Raw genomic sequence first — 19,387 nt, forward strand, 5'->3', positions numbered from 1 at the left:
ACTGAAGCTCGTAAAAATATATAACAAACGAACGGTGTATTCGGCTTATTAGCAGCAGGAATTCGAAGCGCTCTCTCACTGACGGTCTAACCGACACTGAGCTACACTAACCAAAACAATCAAAAGCCTAAACGATACGAGGGTCGATAACGGCGGTACTGTACGCTACGGTGTTATTAAAATAAAAACAAAAGGTTGTGCCTAGTAAGCACCCGAATATACAAGAAGCTAAAAAAAAAATCTAGTAACTAAACAGGTATCTGTAAATGAATCACTCCTGTTGGAAGCTCGTAAAAATATAGCAGTCCACTTGTGAATTGCTTCAATGCCTTCCTGTAATGGGACACAGAACTGTTCCTCTAGTGTGCGCTGTATTCAGCACCATAAATTCATATCTTTCCGCACTGAGTACTGTCTTCGGCGTAATAAGGGGATCACACCCATATGCCGTAACGTCATCTCCTCTGCACTTAAATGGTGGCACCACACACGATGGTAGGTAACATTTTCCAGATATTCGTCAAACGCAAACCCTTGCATCGGACTGCCACGAAGTATGGCGAGATTCATCACTCCAAATCATTCTTTTCCAATCATACAGTGTCTAGTGGGCTCACTCTGTACACCATTTCAAATTGCTCTGAGCACTATGGGACTTAACACCTATGGTCATCAGTCCCCTAGAACTTAGAACTACTTAAACCTAACTGACCTAAGGACATTACACAACACCCAGCCATCACGAGGCAGAGAAAATCCCTGACTCCGCCGGGAATCGAACCCGGGAACCCGGGCGTGGGGAGCGAGAACGCTACCGCACGACCACGAGATGCGGGCCACCATTTCAAGCGTAACTTAGCGCTGATTGCAGAAATGTCTGGCTTGTGAGGAGTAGGTCGACCACTGCACTCCATCCTTTTAAAGCCATATGCACAGTCGTTGTGGTGGGTGCGGTGCTGATGGCGCTTCGGAACTCACGAGTGGTTCCCTTTGCTGATTGCATGCGATTTTTAACAACCACACTCCGAGGTGCACGACGGTTCCTGTCCACCAGTAAATAAGGCCTGCTTGGCCCTGGTTTAGCTGTAGCTGTTACTTCGACTACGACTTCAAAATAACATCTCCAAAGTCGACTTGGGCAGCTTTGAAGGGGATTAAACGTTCCAGATCCATTTGTTGTTCAGGCGAAATCCAATGACAAGTTAACGTTTGAAGTCAGTAAGCGACCCATCCTGCTGTTACTGTTTACATACTGACAGCACAGGGCACCCTGCGGTCTTGTACTGCCGCGTTCGCCTCTCGCTATATCTAATGACCAAGTATACGTTACACTGAGGTGTCCGGATACTTTTGATCAGATATGGTATGCCTCGAAGCCACTGTCAAGAGTGTGACTGAAGGCAATATTCTGTTCTACCATAGATCAGTTTCTTCCCGTACCAGTCACGATAGAGCTTGTACAGATCTGTGCGAACTCTTATTTGCCTAAATTTATCCATACGGTTTCTACAGGAACGATACGTATGGAACTACAGAAATTAGTAGTTTGCACCCTGAAAGATGGTTCTCGGAATTTCTTAAGCTGGTTCTCGAGAGCCGTACTGGACATTCTTCGAGTATCTGTTAAGATTTATCAACATTTCTATTCTACAGTGTTCTACTGTGCTCTTTTTTAGGCTACATTTTAATGAGGTTTGCTAGGCCTCAGTGTGTTACAACACTTAACACGGGTAACAATGATTGCATCAGTTCTACGTGGGGACCATGACCAACACAACTACTGAGAGACTGTTCAGAGGCCAAAATTACACTACTTATCACAGAATCAATCCATAGTTAACTCCCGTCCGAAAGAGATCGGACGCCAAGTACAGTATTTGACAAGAATCTCTCTGAATCGAAGTCCTAATCCAGTTGTTGCGTGCTTCCCAGAAATTCTTCTAAGTCCAGTCGCAAAGGGATGAAGCGGTGGATGAGCGGCGGTCATCGAAGACTGGTAGCAGGCTGGTGTCCGCTGGAATTCTGACGAAAAAAAAAAATCGCGAGACCAGAAAATAATTAATGTAGAGTAGTGAAATTTTGAGAATACATATGTCTAGGTAACATAGTTAAGTGATTAACATTGCAAGATGAGCCATTGCAAAAGTGAAATGCTGGTACATTAACAATCGGTGTGATGGCCAGATTGTTGAATACACTCACGCAAACGTGCATGCTCTGTTTGCACGGGTGCTGCATGTCAGTTTGTAGGATGGAGATCCATGGCTGTTGCATTTGATTCCTCAATACAGGGCCAATGAATACCGTTTCTGGATGACGCTGGAGTTGTCGTCCAATGATGTTCCATAAGTTCTCGATTGGAGACAGATCTGGTGTTCGAGCAGGCCAAGGCACCATGTCGACACCCTGCAGAACATTTTGGGTTACAACAGCGGTATGTGCACGAGCGTTATACTGTTGGAAAGCAGCCTTCCGAACGCAGTTAATGAATAGAAGCATGACAGGTCGAATCACCAGATTGACGTACAATTTTGCAGTGAGGGGACAACCACGAGAGCGCTCCTACTGTCATACGAAATCGCACACCAGACCGTGACTTCAGGTGCAGGTCCAATGTGTCTAGCACGTAGAGAGGTTGGTTGCAGGCCTTCAGTTGGTCTCCTTCTAACCAACACATGCTCTTTGCTTGCACCTAGGCAGGACTAACTTTCATTAGAAAACACAACAGACCTCCACCCTGCACACCATTGACCTGTCGCTTGAAACCACTGAAGTCGCAAATGGCTGTGCTTTGGGGTCAGTGGAATGCAAGCTACAGACGATCTGGCTCAGAGCTTTCCTTGAAGTAATCATTGTTTCAATGTGGTGCCTACTGCTGCTCACATTGCTGCTGCATATGCAGTACGATGCGCCAGAGCCATACGTCGAACAAGAAGGTCTTCGCTCCCGTAGTGCCACTTAACTGTCTGGAGCCCGGTCTTCTTGTGACCGTACATTCTCGTGACCGCCGTTGCTAGCAATCATGTACAGTGGCTACATTCCTGTCGAATCTTTCTGTAGTATCGCAGAAGAAACATCCAGTTTCTCTTAGCCATATTACACGATCTCGTTCAAACTCTGCGAAGTGTTGATAATGGCGTCTTTGGCGCCTTAAAGACATTCTTGATTGACATCAGTTCACCACGTACAACCTCTAAGGTAACTAACGCTCCCGACCGTTACAGCGTGTATTTAGAGCAAATCTGATTTGGATCCTCATAGTGGCCGTACAAGCGCCCCTCTTCTGCGAGTAGTGCGAAATTTGATTATACGTCATCTCCCAGATAGAGAAATACACCCACAAATGTGTCACACAACTCCTCCTTGATGTTGAGATTTTTTCCCCATCAGTGTAGAAGGCTGCACGCTGGCTCTGGAAGCAGACTACCTGATTGACTGCCCAATCGACTCTGCTTGTTGGGTGGAATGATTCTGAGCAAATTTCCTGCTTCCACGCACGTGACAAGCAAAGGCGCCCGCCGCCCTCTGTCACCGGAACGACGACTTCAGCCTTACGGCGCCTCGCCGCGTAGCGCCTGCTAAGCATGGAACCCAAATGACACTGCTTTACAGCGTGAACCATCTGTGCCTCGTGGGCGACAGCACACTGCCTCACTATCAATGTAGTGTGCCTGTGACCATTCGCACACTTCAGTGCAAAATCATCAGCTCAATGTCCCCTGTTAGTCCGATCTATATTTGAGCCGTACAAGTGCATCAGCAAATACTTTTAGACAAATTGTAGAATCGAAATAACCTAGCAATGAATGGAAGCCTACCATTTTACAACTGAGGCTATGTTATCGCTTTGCTACATGTACACATATATTGTTTTTGACAAGTATTTGTACTTTCTTGTTTGTCCGCACTTCTGACTCATTAGTGGTGTTTTCAAAGGATACACACCTTGGCGTTTCGTAAATAGTGTAAATTTGCATTTATCAATTTTAGAAGGTAGTTGCCAATTTTTGTATCAGGGTGATATTTTATCAAGATCTAACTAAATATTACTAAAATTTTTACTGGATATAATACTCTCACGGTTAACTGTATCGTGTGTTTACAGACGTTTTCTTATGTGTATCTTTATGTCTGCAGCAGCACACAAGTGCTGGCCACTGCAAGCGAAACATATACACTCCTGGAAATTGAAATAAGAACACCGTGAATTCATTGTCCCAGGAAGGGGAAACTTTATTGACACATTCCTGGGGTCAGATACATCACATGATCACACTGACAGAACCACAGGCACAGAGACACAGGCAACAGAGCATGCACAATGTCGGCACTAGTACAGTGTATATCCACCTTTCGCAGCAATGCAGGCTGCTATTCTCCCATGGAGACGATCGTAGAGATGCTGGATGTAGTCCTGTGGAACGGCTTGCCATGCCATTTCCACCTGGCGCCTCAGTTGGACCAGCGTTCGTGCTGGACGTGCAGACCGCGTGAGACGACGCTTCATCCAGTCCCAAACATGCTCAATGGGGGACAGATCCGGAGATCTTGCTGGCCAGGGTAGTTGACATACACCATCTGGAGCACGTTGGGTGGCACGGGATACATGCGGACGTGCATTGTCCTGTTGGAACAGCAAGTTCCCTTGCCGGTCTAGGAATGGTAGAACGATGGGTTCGATGACGGTTTGGATGTACCGTGCACTATTCAGTGTCCCCTCGACGATCACCAGAGGTGTACGGCCAGTGTAGGAGATCGCTCCCCACACCATGATGCCGGGTGTTGGACCTGTGTGCCTCGGTCGTATGCAGTCCTGATTGTGGCGCTCACCCGCACGGCGCCAAACACGCATACGACCATCATTGGCACCAAGGCAGAAGCGACTCTCATCGCTGAAGACGACACGTCTCCATTCGTCCCTCCATTCACGCCTGTCGCGACACCACTGGAGGCGGGCTGCACGATGTTGGGGAGTGAGTGGAAGACGGCCTAACGGTGTGCGGGACCGAAGCCCAGCTTCATGGAGACGGTTGCGAATGGTCCTCGCCGATACCCCAGCACCAACAGTGTCCCTAATTTGCTGGGAAGTGGGGGTGCGGTCTCTTACTGCACTGCGTAGGATCCTACGGTCTTGGCGTGCATCCGTGCGTCGCTGCGGTCCGGTCCCAGGTCGACGGGCACGTGCACCTTCCGCCGACCACTGGCGACCACATCGATGTACTGTGGAGACCTCACGCCCCACGTGTTGAGCAATTCGGCGGTACGTCCACCCGGCCTCCCGCATGCCCACTATACGCCCTCGCTCAAAGTCCGTCAACTGCACATACGGTTCACGTCCACGCTGTCGCGGCATGCTACCAGTGTTAAAGACTGCGATGGAGCTCCATATGAAACGGCAAAATGGCTGACACTGACGGCGGCGGTGCACAAATGCTGCGCAGCTAGCGCCATTCGACGGCCAACAGCGCGGTTCCTGGTGTGTCCGCTGTGCCGTGCGTGTGATCATTGCTTGTACAGCCCTCTCGCAGTGTCCGGAGCAAGTATGGTGGGTCTGACACACCGGTGTCAATGTGTTCTTTTTTCCATTTCCAGGAGTGTATCTGCTACACAACACAGAGGGGGTTATCAACAATCATACTGCACCGTTCGATGTTACATCTGGAATGTATATTTGTAATCTGCCGTGTCCTGGAAACTATCTTCTTCTAACCAGAAAACTCTTCCGATGGTACGTCAAACTCAGCACCATTATTTAAGACATAAAGTGGGTTTTCAGATTTATTAGGAACTTCACATATATTTAACTGTTGTTGATCTTCTTCTGTTTGTGTTCACTTTATCGTTCATAAGTCGTTAGACTCTAAATTATAGACTGGGGCAAATAAATAGTTTGCACTCCATCTGACAATCCCACTGTTATGTTTGTATGAACGTTGCCCAGAAAGTAATGCACAGCATTGTTTTTATCAACCGAAAACAATGCTACGAATGCGAAACGTTACGTATGTATTATTAGAAGTCTCCTGAGTGAGCGCCCGAAGTTTGCGTCACTTCCGATAGATAGCATAGCTGCAGGACAGTTTCAAAATAGTGTCTGTAGGTGATGTACGTTACAAGCAACGTGCCGTCATTGAATTTCTCACAGCAGAGAAAGAAACTGTGGGGAATATTCGCAAACGCTTGTGCAAAATCTATGGAGCATCTGCTGTCGACGGAAGTACAGGTAGTCGCTGAGCACGGAGGGTGAGATCATCAGAAGGCAGTTCGGTGGAGCTCCACGATCTGCAGCGTTCTGGGAGAGACCATCCAGGGCTGTCACACCTGACATGTTGCAGGCGGTACCATTAATTCAGAAGCATATGTCAACACATTAACAAAACTCAAGACGCGCTTTCCGCTACTGTGTTCGGCAACCCAGGAGATGTTTTGCTGCAACACCATAACGCTCGACCCCACCCAAGTCTGAGAACTGCTGAACACATCGAAAAACGGAGGTGGATAGTGTTACCCCATCCACCCTACAGCCCCTCGGACTTCCACTTGTTTGGGCCATTAAAGGATGCCATTCTTGGAAGACATTTTAAGGACGACGAGGCGGTGATTCACAAAGTGAAGCTCTGGCTCCGCCCCCATCACAAGGACTGGTATCGACTGGGTATGCCGGCCCTTGTTCCGCGCTGGAGGGAGGCCATAGAACGGGATGGAGATTATGTGGAAAAATAGGGTGTGTAGATAAAACACCATTCTTTCGTGTATGTAATTCTCATTATGTTCAGTAAAGAACTGTTGAAGAAAAAAATGTGGTGCATTACTTTCTGGGCAATCCTCGTACAATGATTTTGTCCCACGAGCTGTTGGTGTCTAGAAAGTCCTTTATATATTCATTCCTTTTTCTGTGTCTGGTTTAGAATCGTATAAGTAAACAAAACAACTACTTCATTAGGCCTTGCGTTATGCTTTTGTTCTCCTTGGAGATAGAAGTCGTCTCTCTGCTACTCATCAGTTAATCCAGTTATTCACTTTAAATTCTTTTTACACACGTAAGTTCATGTACACTGCCCAGAAGGGAGGGGGAAAAGACAGGTTGTATGTGTTGTTATTTCAGTGATTACAATATCAAGCCAAATTTACAAAGAACTTGGCAGTATGACTCCACTTACCAGTATGACCTAACATCCCCTCTGGCCTGGATGCACGCAGGGATTCGCTCGGAAAGGGTCTCATTGCTCCAATGTATGGTCCCACAGATGGACGAGCATTGTACTGGTGAAACAAGAGGCACCACTATACTGTCGCGTTAGAGGTGCTGTCAAAGTTACCTTAACCACTACCAGCCGAGTCCTGAAGTCAATCCCGGTGCCTCACCACAAAATGACACCGGAAATAACACCTCTTCAATACATCGGGAGAACCGGACCTCCCCCCAAGTCGCCACCGTACTCTACGACGATGGTCATCCGCGGTTATATAGAACCGCGATTGATCACCGAACACGATATAGTGCCATTCATCAACAATCCATGCTTCCCTCTCACGGCACGCCTCCAACCACATCCGTTAGTGTTGTGGTGTTAACGGCACGCTGCGTATGAGACGGTAGTTCTCTGCAACCAACTGCTGCTGCTCTCGGACCAATGGTGCGGATAACGCAGAACTTTGTAGAGAGTCACGAACTGTTTTCGGATTGGGGGCTCAGATGTGAGGGGGTTACCAAGTGCTTGATTGCAGAATAAGGCCATGCTCCCTTGTGGTGGTCAGATGTTATGAATTACCTCGAACAGAACGATCCATTGACAGGTATTCACCACAAAATCAGAAAATATATTTTTGAAAGAAATTTCCGCCTTTGACTGTTCATTATTGTTCATTTATTTCACACAATCACAATTTCGAGTTTACAATCAATCTCAACTGCCTGTTGAAATGTTACAATATAACTGACACATATACAACCAGTCTTTTCACTGGTTTGATGCGGCCAGCAACGAATTCCTCTTCTGTGTCAACCTCTTCATCTGAGAGTAGCACTTGTAGCCTACGTCCTAAATTATTTGCTTGATATATTCCAATCTCTGTCTTTGTCTACAGTTTTTAACCTCTACAGCTCCTTCTAGTATCATGGAAGTTATTCTCCGATGTTCTATCATCCAGCCCCTTCTACTTGTGAGTGTTTCCATGTATTCCTTTCCTCGTTTATTCTCTGGAGAACATCCGCATTCTTAATCATTCCACCTAGTTTTGAACATTCTTTGTTGTACCACATGTCAAATGCTTCGATTCTCTTGTGTTCCAGATTTTCCACAGTCTAAGTTTCACTACCATACAATGGTGTGGTGCAGATACACATTCTCAGAAATTTCTTCCACAAAGTAAGGCCTATGTTTGATACTTGTAGCCTTCTCTTGGCCAGGAGTGCCCCTTTTTGCCAGTGCTAGTCTGCTTTTGATGTCCTCATTGCTCCGTCCGTCATGGGTTATTTTGCTTTCTACGTAGCAGAATTCCTTAACTTAATCTACTTCGTGATCAGCAATCCTGGTGTTAAGCTTCTCGCTGTTCTCATTTCTGCTACTTCTCATTATTCTTGCCTTTCTTTGATTTACTCTTTACCCGTATTCTGTACTAATCAGATTGTTCATTCTGTTCACCAGATCCTGTAATTCTTCACTTCCCCTGCGGATAGAAATGTCATCACACATATAATTAAGGAATTTCTTTCAAAAAGTTCTACGTGACTCAGATATGTAGGTGATGCAAAGAGTTTTTATGACCAATTTAATATTCTGGTACAAAGGGTCGGCGAAGAAGGGTTATTTCACCGCATATTTGGTGAAGACGATTTTATTTCTTAATTTATTAATGGCTCTGAACATCATTCATAGAGCCAACCTCAAAAAGACTTTTTAACATGTACATGCACAGCAGTGCGGACTTTTAAAAAGTTATCTTGTACATTCATTTAACCTGGAATTAAGTTAGCGATGAAAGCAATTTGAAATACGGTATTAATACGAACGGTGGGTTGATAATACAAGTCGTACCTTTTTATTTATGATGTCATAATGGAAAAAGTTCTTTAAAAACGCTTTTCCTATATTCCTGATAGTTTTTCTGCAAGTGGTATGGGAGTTTGTAGGTTTTCATGTCTTCTGTTGCTGTCAGAGTCTGAATGTTTAATGTTGAAAGATTGTCAGAGGACATTAGACGCTGAATTAGTTTCATAGTTCCTCAATATTTACTGTCGAAGCAGAAAAAAATGTTAACATCTTCCTCACTGCTGCATTCATCTGAAGAAGATGTAATCATGTTGAGACAGCAGAGAAGTTCCCGGAATATCCGGTGACTGAATGGAAGTTACGCTACTGTCATTATAAAATCTCTGTCGTATCTGCAATTTTGGCTCAAAGGACGTGATGGAGATTAGGTACCACTGCAGCACAGAGCCTCCATTTAAATTCGTGAGAGACATGAGGCTTGTTTTTGTGGTATGAAGGAGAGAACCAGCGTACAAAGCTCCGCTGGCGGAGAACCGTCAAATGGAGTGAAGGAAAACAGTTTCCAGCTTTAAAGGAAAACATTGATAATTTTAAACAGAAATATTAAAATAAAAATTATACGGGATTGTAGGTGTCGTGTCTCAACTTATAATATTGAATTTGGGACCTAGCTCTTGTTCTCATAAAATAATAAAAAATACGAATTCGGTGTTTCATTCACTCCACAGCGAGCCGTAAACAGAAAAAACAGTGTTAATATTACTATTTTTCCTATTCATTGGTCTTTAGGTTGAATGGGAGAATAAGAAACATAATTAATCTGGCTCAAAAATTTATGTTCGATACAAAAACTAAAAATATTGCACGAATTGCGGTTTTCTTTTTCTGTTTTCCAGATAAAGATTGTTATAGCCCTAATTAATTTATTTTACCACTAATTTGATGAACTTGGTTTATACAAAAAGTAACTAACGTCACATTTAAAATTGATGAGTCTGAATCTGCAAACTGTAGCTCCAGTATTAATGAAGAGCTTCCGAACAGCATCTCCTTGACTAAATCGTGGCAACTTATCTGTTACAATAAACTTGTTTATTCTACCTTGTGTTTTCAACATAACTTTTGTCTGATAGATAACAAATTTTAAATGCATACAATCTAAATAACTTCTTAGTTTTTCGATGTGCTTTAATGACACCGTGATCTCCTGGGTTGAGAACAGTGGCAAGTGGTTCTTCGTTTTCTTCAAATTTTTGGTCTCCATCTGAAGAAGCAATGGTGATACCTCATCCTATTCCGAAAACACCGCTGTCCATTTTCTATTAGCCGAAACACAAGTCAAATTAAAGTGTACCTTATAGCTCAACTATTCGCCAATGAAACAGGATTCCAAATTTACTTACCATATACTTAAATTAAAACAACACAATTTACATCGACACAAATAAAGTTCGAAGAAAGCAATTTCGGTATCGCGTCCGATGTGTGTCACAGAGTGAATAGAATATCAACTTACAGTATCGCCAACATTGAAATTCATAATTTCACTCTCAGATTGGTTCACTACTACCCTAGACAATCAGATCTTTGATTCATATTCCCCTTTTTCTGACACGATGGCATAGAACTGTTTAGGAAGAATCGTTTCTGTTCACCCCATTTTTTCTATTCACCCATTTAATGGTATGTACTTCCTATTCCGCTGCACGTCTTCACCCAAAACATTACGGCGGTGTTATTTAAGTGGGAAAGGTCGTCATGTAATTAGGGCCTCCCGTCGTGTAGACCGTTCGCCGGGTGCAAGTCTTTCGATCTGACGCCACTTCGGCAACTTGCACGTCGATCGATGAGGATGAAATGATGATGATTAGGATAACATAACACCCAGTTCCTGAGCGGAGAAAATCTCCGACACAGCCAGTTGAAATTCTGTCTTGCCGACCACTCAGCTACCGGGGGCAGACTGTCGGAAATGTTGAAGATATTAGTGGGCGTACCGCCTTATATCGGAGCTTTGTACATCGGAATTCGATCATGTGGTGGGCAATAAATCATGTATCTGTTGAAAATAGCATTGCGTTTTCACTACAACATCTTTACCGTATATGGCTGCAGTTTCAGTCACAACTAGAAGTCACAGTTAGTAACTAAAAGTAACATTTAAGCACTATAACATTGAACGGCATGTACTGTTTGTTGACAGACCTTCGTATTTCGTTCAACGAACCTTGCATCTCGCTCTATGGATTTATAGCCTACTTATGGTCGAATAATTAAAACAATAACCTAATCTTCTGTGAGAAAAATTTTACATTTGGTGTTTGGCAAGCAGAACTGGTATGATTGTTTAGCGGTAGTGTGTTCACAAGATGGATACCCTTTTCAACATACACTTTTGCATCTTCGAATATTGCACTTAAACTATTCCCTCCTCAAACTTTTAGCTGGAAAATGAGTACTACACACTCTTTTGACTTATGTACCATTAAGCTTAAAACACATAACTCAATCTTTATCAATAGCTCCAAGGCAGAAGATTTAGGGGCATGGGTATGGAAAATGGAAGTTTCATTATTCTCTTACACTGTATTTCACATTTATTATCCTTTTCAAATAATATAATAGCTTCAGTGGCACACTTTTAAAATTCTTAGTTTGTGCACTTTACAGGCGAGAACATATCACTTCCGTTGCAATGAGACAATTCACCTGGCCAGCTATTCCAGTTAGTAGATATTCAGTGTGTCCCTTTCAAACTTCCCACATTTTAAAGGCCTAGGAAAAAACTACAGTAGATAATTAGACTGCACCATATGCTAGAGTATCTCAAAAAATTTATTTAATAATAGTCAGTACACCTCTACAATTGAACCATTTGTAGCACGAATAATATCGAGTTTTTATTTAATTTCTTGCCATGTTCTTCGCAACACATCCTCCGTCACTGCTGTAATCGGATCATCGGACGAATGACGCGACGTCTTAAGATAGGCGAGTCGTCCCCTTTGGTCACATACACGTGGTCCATCACGAATCCTCTCTCTAAAGAATCCAGCGGTGTAATATCGACTGAACATTATGCCGGTTAACCGTTTCTACTGCATGAAAGGTTGCTTCAACTGAGAATAAACATCTTTCAGGAAGCTAGCATTGATGTCAATACGCTACGGTATATCCGTAGGAAAATGTTGTCGGCATGGCTTGTTGTTCGGCATCAACTGTTGCAGTAAAAGCAAATTCTGCAAGTACTAGTGTACTACATGATGCGATGTTGCTGGGGGTATATTAATTGACTAGGTGCTTGGCGAACTGAGTTAGGTTGACTTCCAGGAAACGTTTGTCTGTGTCGTTCACGGTGTAAGTAGGCTGTTTAGGTTTTTTTATTGGTAACGCCGCCGCCACGTAGCGCGCTCTGTATGAAAATCACTGGCTGTGCCGTGTGCAGTCTGTGACTGGTTTGCATTGTTGTCTGTCATTGTAGTGTTGGGCAGCGGCAGCTGGATGGTAACAGCGCGTAGCGTTGCGCAGTTGGAGGTGAGCCGCCAGCAGTGGTGGACGTGGGGAGAGAGATGGCGGAGTTTTGAAATTTGTAAGAATGGATGTCATGAACTGATATATATATTATGACTATTAAGGTAAATACATTGTTTGTTCTCTATTAAAATCTTTCATTAGCTAACTGTGCCTATCAGTAGTTAGTGACTTCCATAGTTTGAATCTTTTATTTAGCTGGCAGAAGTGGCGCTCGCTGTATTGCGGTAGTTCGAGTAACGAAGATTTTTGTGAGGTAAGTGATGTGTGAAACGTATAGGTTAATGTTAGTTAGGGCCATTCTTTCGTAGGGATTTTTAAAAGTCAGATTGCGTTGCGCTAAAAAATACTGTGTGTCAGTTTAAGCACAGTCTTGTATAATTTTTCTAAGGGGATGTTTCAACGGTCTCTTCCGAATGACTACGACATGACCACAAGAACATTTCAGAACAATTCCAGTTACAAGAAACTTTCGGTACCATTCCTTAACAGTTTTCACTCAAGTGAATCACATCCGTACCACCTACGGTACTTTCTTTGCAGAGTAATCGGCGGTTTTGTTTTCGTAAACCATATTACTGTTTGCGCACGCTGCTAGTCGCCATTTTCACTTAATGTGATCATGCTACATTCTGACGATAATAGTTGCCATCAAGTTTTTGTATACCCATTCTTTTGACTGAATGTCTTAGGGACCACAGCTGTTCTGTACTGCCTGCAGTCGTTCTTATGATCTTATTTATTGTGTAGCTACCAGTTTCGGCGCTTCAACAGCCCATCTTCAGGCCTTGGATGATGCTAAAGGTGTTATCACGATCCATATATGCACTAAATCAGTGGTCAATATAACTGGTTGACGCAGACAATCTGTAACTGTGATGTCAGCCCTCCAACCATTCCTTGGTCAATTGATTCGTGAACAACACAGACCATTCCTGTGCTGTATCGCTACTGGTGAATGAGGAGAAATGTACCTTTATGTTAACATAAGGATAAGAAAGGAATAACTGAGCAGAAGCAAAGCAGTAACTCCCCGTACAAAGAGTGCGCGCATTCACAAAAGATAATGTTACGCATCTGGTGGAACGGGTGCGGTGTGGTATACTACGAATTACTTCCCCGAGGGGTAGTCCTATCTGCTGACATTTACTGTAAACAACAGTGAGGTCTTGAACACGAAGTCCAAGAACAACGACCAGGAAGACTGGTGAAGTGATGCTACCCCTCGATAACGCTCGCCCTCATTCTGTTAGACTGACAGAAAACGCTATACTGGAGTCGGATTGGGAAATCATTACGCACCTACCTTACTCATCTGATCTGATTTTCGCCTTTTCCGTTCTCTATCGAGGAGCCTTCAAGGAACTCCCTTTCCGGATGAAAATGCTCTCCAAACAAGACTTGGTGAGTTCTTCGCTTCAAAACCACATGGTTTCTACAGTCGCGGAGTCGGGAAGTTATTCAAATGTTGGCAGCCTATTGTAAATAGTGAAGGCGAATGTACACTGAAGAGCCAAAGAAACTGTTACACCTGCTTAATATTGTGTAGGGCCCCCGCGAGCACACAGAAACGCCGCACCGGGACTTGACTTATTCTGAAACAGTGCTAGAGGGAAGTGACACCATGAAACCTGCAGGGCTGTCCATAAATTCGTAAGAGTACGAAGGGGTGGAGATATCTTCTCAACAGCACGTTGCAAGGCATCCGATATGCTCCCTAATTTTCATGTCTGAGGAGTTTGGTGGCCAGCAGAAGTGTTTAAACTCAGAAGAGTGTTCCTGCAGCCACTCTGTAGCAATTCTGGACATGCGGGATGTTGCATTGCCCTACTGGAACAGCCCTAGTCCGCAATGGACATGAATGGATGCAGGGGATCGGGCAGGGTGCTTAAGTACGTGTCACCTGTCAGAAAACTATGTAGATGTATCAGGGGTCCCATATCAGTATAGCTGCACACGTCCCACACCATTAGCCGGCCGAAGTGGCCGAGTGGTTCTAGGCGCTACTTCTGGAACCGCACGACCGCTACGTTCGCAGGTTCGAATCCTGCCTTGGGCATGGAAATGTGTGATGTCCTTAGGTTAGTTAGTTTAAGTAGTTCTAAGTTCTAGGGGACTGATGACCTTAGAAATTAAGTCCCATAGTGCTCATAGCCATTTGAACCATCTGAGCCACACCATTACGGAGCCTCCACGAGCTTGAACAATCCTCTGCTTACATGCAGAGTCTATGGATTCATGAGGTAGTCTCCATATTCATACACGTCCATCTGCTCGAAGCAACTTGAAACGAGACTCTTCAACAAGGTAACATGTTTCCAGTCGCCAACACTCCAATGTCGATGTTGACGGGCCCAGGCAAGGCGTAAAGCTCTGTGTCGTGCGGTCATCGAGGGTACACGAGTGGGCCTTTGGCTCCGAAAGCCCATATCGATGATGTTTCGTTGAATGGTTCGCACGATGACACTTGTCAATGGGGCAGCATTGAAATCTGCAGCAATTTGCGGAAGGGTTGCACTTCTGTGACGCTGAACGGTTCTCCGCAGTCGTCGTTGATTCCTTGCTTGCAAGATCTTTTTCCGGTGGCAGCGATGTCGGAAATTTGATGTTTTACCTGATTCCTGATATTCACGGTACACTCGTGAAATGGTCGTACGAGAAAATCCCCACTTCCTCGCTACCTCGGAGATGCTGTGTACCATCTCTCGTGCGCCGACTGTAACGCCACGTTCAGACTCGCTTAAATCTTGATAACGTGCCAGTGTAGCAGCAGTAACCGATGTAAGAACTGTACCATCACTTGTCTTATGTACGCGCTGCCGACCGCAGCGCCGTATTCTGTCTGTTTACATACGAGGGTCACTCCAAAAGAAATGCACACAATTTTTGTAAAAATACAGTTTTCATCCTGCATGTGTGAAAGTTTTCAGTGTGTAGATACATCCTTCCCGCTTGTTTTCAAACTTAGTTCAACTTGTTCCCGTCAGTGGCGCCTTCACAGGATGTCTTCAAGATGGCTGCTGCACTTGACGTTCCTCAGAAGCAACGGTGTTGACGGGCCCAGGCCGTGCTGTGAAAACGAGACATTGGGAAACATCCACAAGAGGTTGAAAAAGGTGTATGTTGATGCTGCTGTCGATCGCAGTACAGTTAGTCGGTGGGCAAGCACGTTACATGATGAAAGTGGGCACGACAGTATTGTGGATTGTTCTCGCAGCGGCAGGCCTCGTACTGCACACACTGCAGACAATGTGCACAGAGTTAACGGATTGGTGACTGCTGACAGACGCATTACAGTGAACGAATTGTCACGCTACGTTGGGATAGGTGAAGGAAGTGTTTGCAGAATACTGAAAGTGTTGACGTTAAAAAAAGTTTGTGCCAGGTGGGTTCCCAGGATGTTGACAGTGGCTCAGGAAGAAACAAGAAAAACGGTATGCAGCGAACTTTTGGAACAGTACGAGAATGGTGTAAATGACTTTCTTGGAAGAATTGTGACAGGTGATGAAACATGGCTCTATCATTTTTCACCAGAGACGAAGAGGCAATCAATGGAGTGGCATCATGTAAGTTCACCCAAGAAAAAAAAAAAAAAAAAATTAAGCCACACCTTCTGCTGGAAAAGTGATGCCTACGGTGTTTTTCGATTCCGAAGGACTCTTTGCTTGTGGACATCACGCCAAGTGGAACCACCATAAATTCTGATGCATATGTGACGACACTGAAGAAACTTCAAGCTCGACTGAGTCGTGTTCGACCATATCGGCAAAAGCAGGATGTTATGCTGTTGCACGACAATGCGCAGCCACATGTCAGTCAAAAAACCATGGAAGCGATCACAGAACTCGGATGGACAACACTGAAACACCCGCTTTACTGTCCTGACCTGGCTCCATGTGACTATCATCTCTCTGGGAAACTGAAAGACTCTCTTCGTGGAACAAGATTTGAAGATGATGACTCCCTTGTGCATGCTGCCAAACAATGGCTCCAACAGGTTGGTCCAGAATTTTACCGTGTGGGTATACAGGCGCTGGTTCCAAAATGGCGCAAGGCAGTTGAGAGGGATTGAAATTATGTGGAGAAATGAAAATATTGTTCCTAAACGTTGTATCTACACACTGTAAAACTTTAAAACATGTAGAATAAAAGATGGATTTAAAAAAAAATAGTGTGCATTTCTTTTGGAGTGACCCTCGTATCTGTATTTGAATACGCATGCCGGTACCAGTTTCTTTGGCGCTCCAGTGTATTATTGATAACTAATGTCTCTGTTGTACTATGTGTTGTGTTTGTTAAACGTATGCCGGCCGCGGTGGTCTCGCGGTTCTAGGCGCGCAGTCCGGATCCGTGCGACTGCTACGGTCGCAGGTTCTAATCCTGCCTCGGGCATGGATGTGTGTGATGTCCTTAGGTTAGTTAGGTTTAAGTAGTTCTAAGTTCTAGGGGACTAATAACCACAGCAGTTGAGTCCCATAGTGCTCAGAGCCATTTGAACCATTTTTTTGTTAAACGTATGAAAAAAACGCTACGAACTTATGTGCCAACCCAAACAGTTTTCACAAAAGTTGCTGTCGGGAAGCCACAGTTTGGCCCATCCCTATTCGGCCATCTGGACATGGGGGTTCGACCGGAGGCGGAGTTAGGTGCTGGTGGCTGGTTAAGTCCAACTTTTACCGGACATAGGAGAGGCAGTGGGACGCTCGACCACAGACTTCCACCTCCCCCTCCCCCCCTCCCCCCCTCCCCCCACCACAACTTTATCCCTCGCGAGTGCGGCAGCCGGGCGCAACGCGGCGCGACGCTAGCGACCGACCGCAGGTATCGGGGAAAGTTGCAGCCGCCGTGAAATATGGGCTCGCCGGTCCGTCGCGCTCACCGCAACCCGCTGGCCGACGCTAGCAATATATCCGCTCCAGTCTGGAGGCGCTGGACGCTCCGGGGCCAGATAACCGACTCCACAACTGCCGCGGTGCGCGCGCGCCTTGACACCCCGCCACTTGCTCTTCGCTGTCCTCTCAGGCACCAGGCACTCCCTGCCGCCTCGCTGCTGCTAATGCCCCCCCCCCCCACCTCCTCCCCACCCCTCCTCTGCAACATCCTCCCCAGTCATCCCCCCCCTCCTGCCCCCCTCCCCCCCGACTCCACCTCTCGAATACGCTGACTCCCTTCTCGATTTACAGCTTGCCGCGTCTGCGGGTTGCTCGGAATGCATTACGCCTCCAATAAAGACTGCGCCGACGGACGGCCACGTGAACAAAAGCGCGAGAGGGAGAGAGACGCAGAGAGACACGAGTCGCGAAAGGACAGAGGAAGAGGTAGAGAGAGACGGAACGACGCGATTCCATTACTCCGCGGAATCCGAGGCAGGGGTTGTAAATGCGGATCCGGAAATTGCCAGGCCAGTGTCCGCGTGCCGTTAGCGGGACGTAAATCAGCAGACCGCGCAGCGCCGGCCAGTGGACCTGTTTTTTTTTTGGTGCGGTGCGGCGCTCCAGCCGCCGGCCGATCGCTGGACTCCAGGGCTGGCTCTCTCGGCGGCTTGCTCGGGGACTCTCCGTCTTGAGACAGATGCGGGCTCAGGCGGAATATTGACTCTCAGCGGCTGTTGCCGGACTCTCGCAATTTATTGCCTCAATAAAGAGCGGCGCCGGCTGCTTTTCCGCAGAGAAGGATTCCGCTGCCGCCCCATTATTGGGAAGGCCTACCCCACGGAGAAGTCAGCGGATCGCACGACCACGTCTCTCTTTCCTGCTCCTTACGTCAGTACAGAGATAAATAAGACTACTTTTCCTTTGTTGTTCTGTCCGACCTCAACAAGGTGAGCGTGAGAGATGATCAAAATGATACTTGTACAACTTAGAGAGCGTAACTACACTATGTGATCAAAAGTATTTGAACATCCTGCGTAATCGACCACTAGGTGTTACGAGAAGCAGACCCGCCAGTGTAGAAGGAGTTGTCAGTGGTCAGTAGAGAAGTTGGATCTGGCAGGAGTGCACAGTGACTTTGGAGGTGGACAAGTGATTGGATATCAGCTGAGTAACAAATCCATCAATGGCACTGCAAACCTTGCACAGCTGCCAAGTTGACTGTTTGTGACGCCACGGTGAAGTGGAAACGCGAAGGAACAACTACAGTTAAACCATGACCAGGAACAATCCATGTACTCACGGACAGGAACATCGAGCATTGCTGAGGGTGGTTCTAAAAAAGTCGCATGAAAACAGCGGAAGGAATCGTTCGTGAGTTCCGAAGTGCCACCGGCAGTCCAAATAGCACAATGACTGTGCGTACAGAGTTCAAAATAATGCGGTACTCATAAGCCAAACGTTTCTGCAGTGAGTGCTAAGCGGCACTTCAAATGGTGCAGAGGGCGACGGCACTGGACAATGGGTGACTGGAAACGAGTTGTTTGGAGTGATGAATCACTCTGTACCATGTGTCAATCGGATGGAAGCGTTTGAATTTGGCGACTCCCTGGTGAATGTTACATGTCATTATGTGTGGTGCTAACAATGAAATACAAAGGAGTGTTACGGTATAGAGGTTAATTTTGGTGAGGGAGTTGTCGCCTTATTGCGCTTGAGAAAATGCTAAATGCGGAAAGGTATGAACACATTTCAAAGCACTATGTGCTGTTTAAAGCAGTGGGACAGTTCGGATACCATGGTTCTTTGTATCAGCATGACAATATCATTAAGCAGCACGCGTGAGGCAATGGTCTGTGGACAATAACGTCCTTGAAATGGACTATTTCCCGACGTAAACTCACTGTAACACATTTGGAACGACTAGAACGTCGACTTCGATTCAGACGCCAGCTTCACTGCCTACTCTGGCTTTGGATCTTCAGGAAGAAT

Source organism: Schistocerca gregaria, chromosome 3 (assembly GCF_023897955.1).
Source record: "Schistocerca gregaria isolate iqSchGreg1 chromosome 3, iqSchGreg1.2, whole genome shotgun sequence".
Taxonomy (NCBI): domain Eukaryota; kingdom Metazoa; phylum Arthropoda; class Insecta; order Orthoptera; family Acrididae; genus Schistocerca; species Schistocerca gregaria.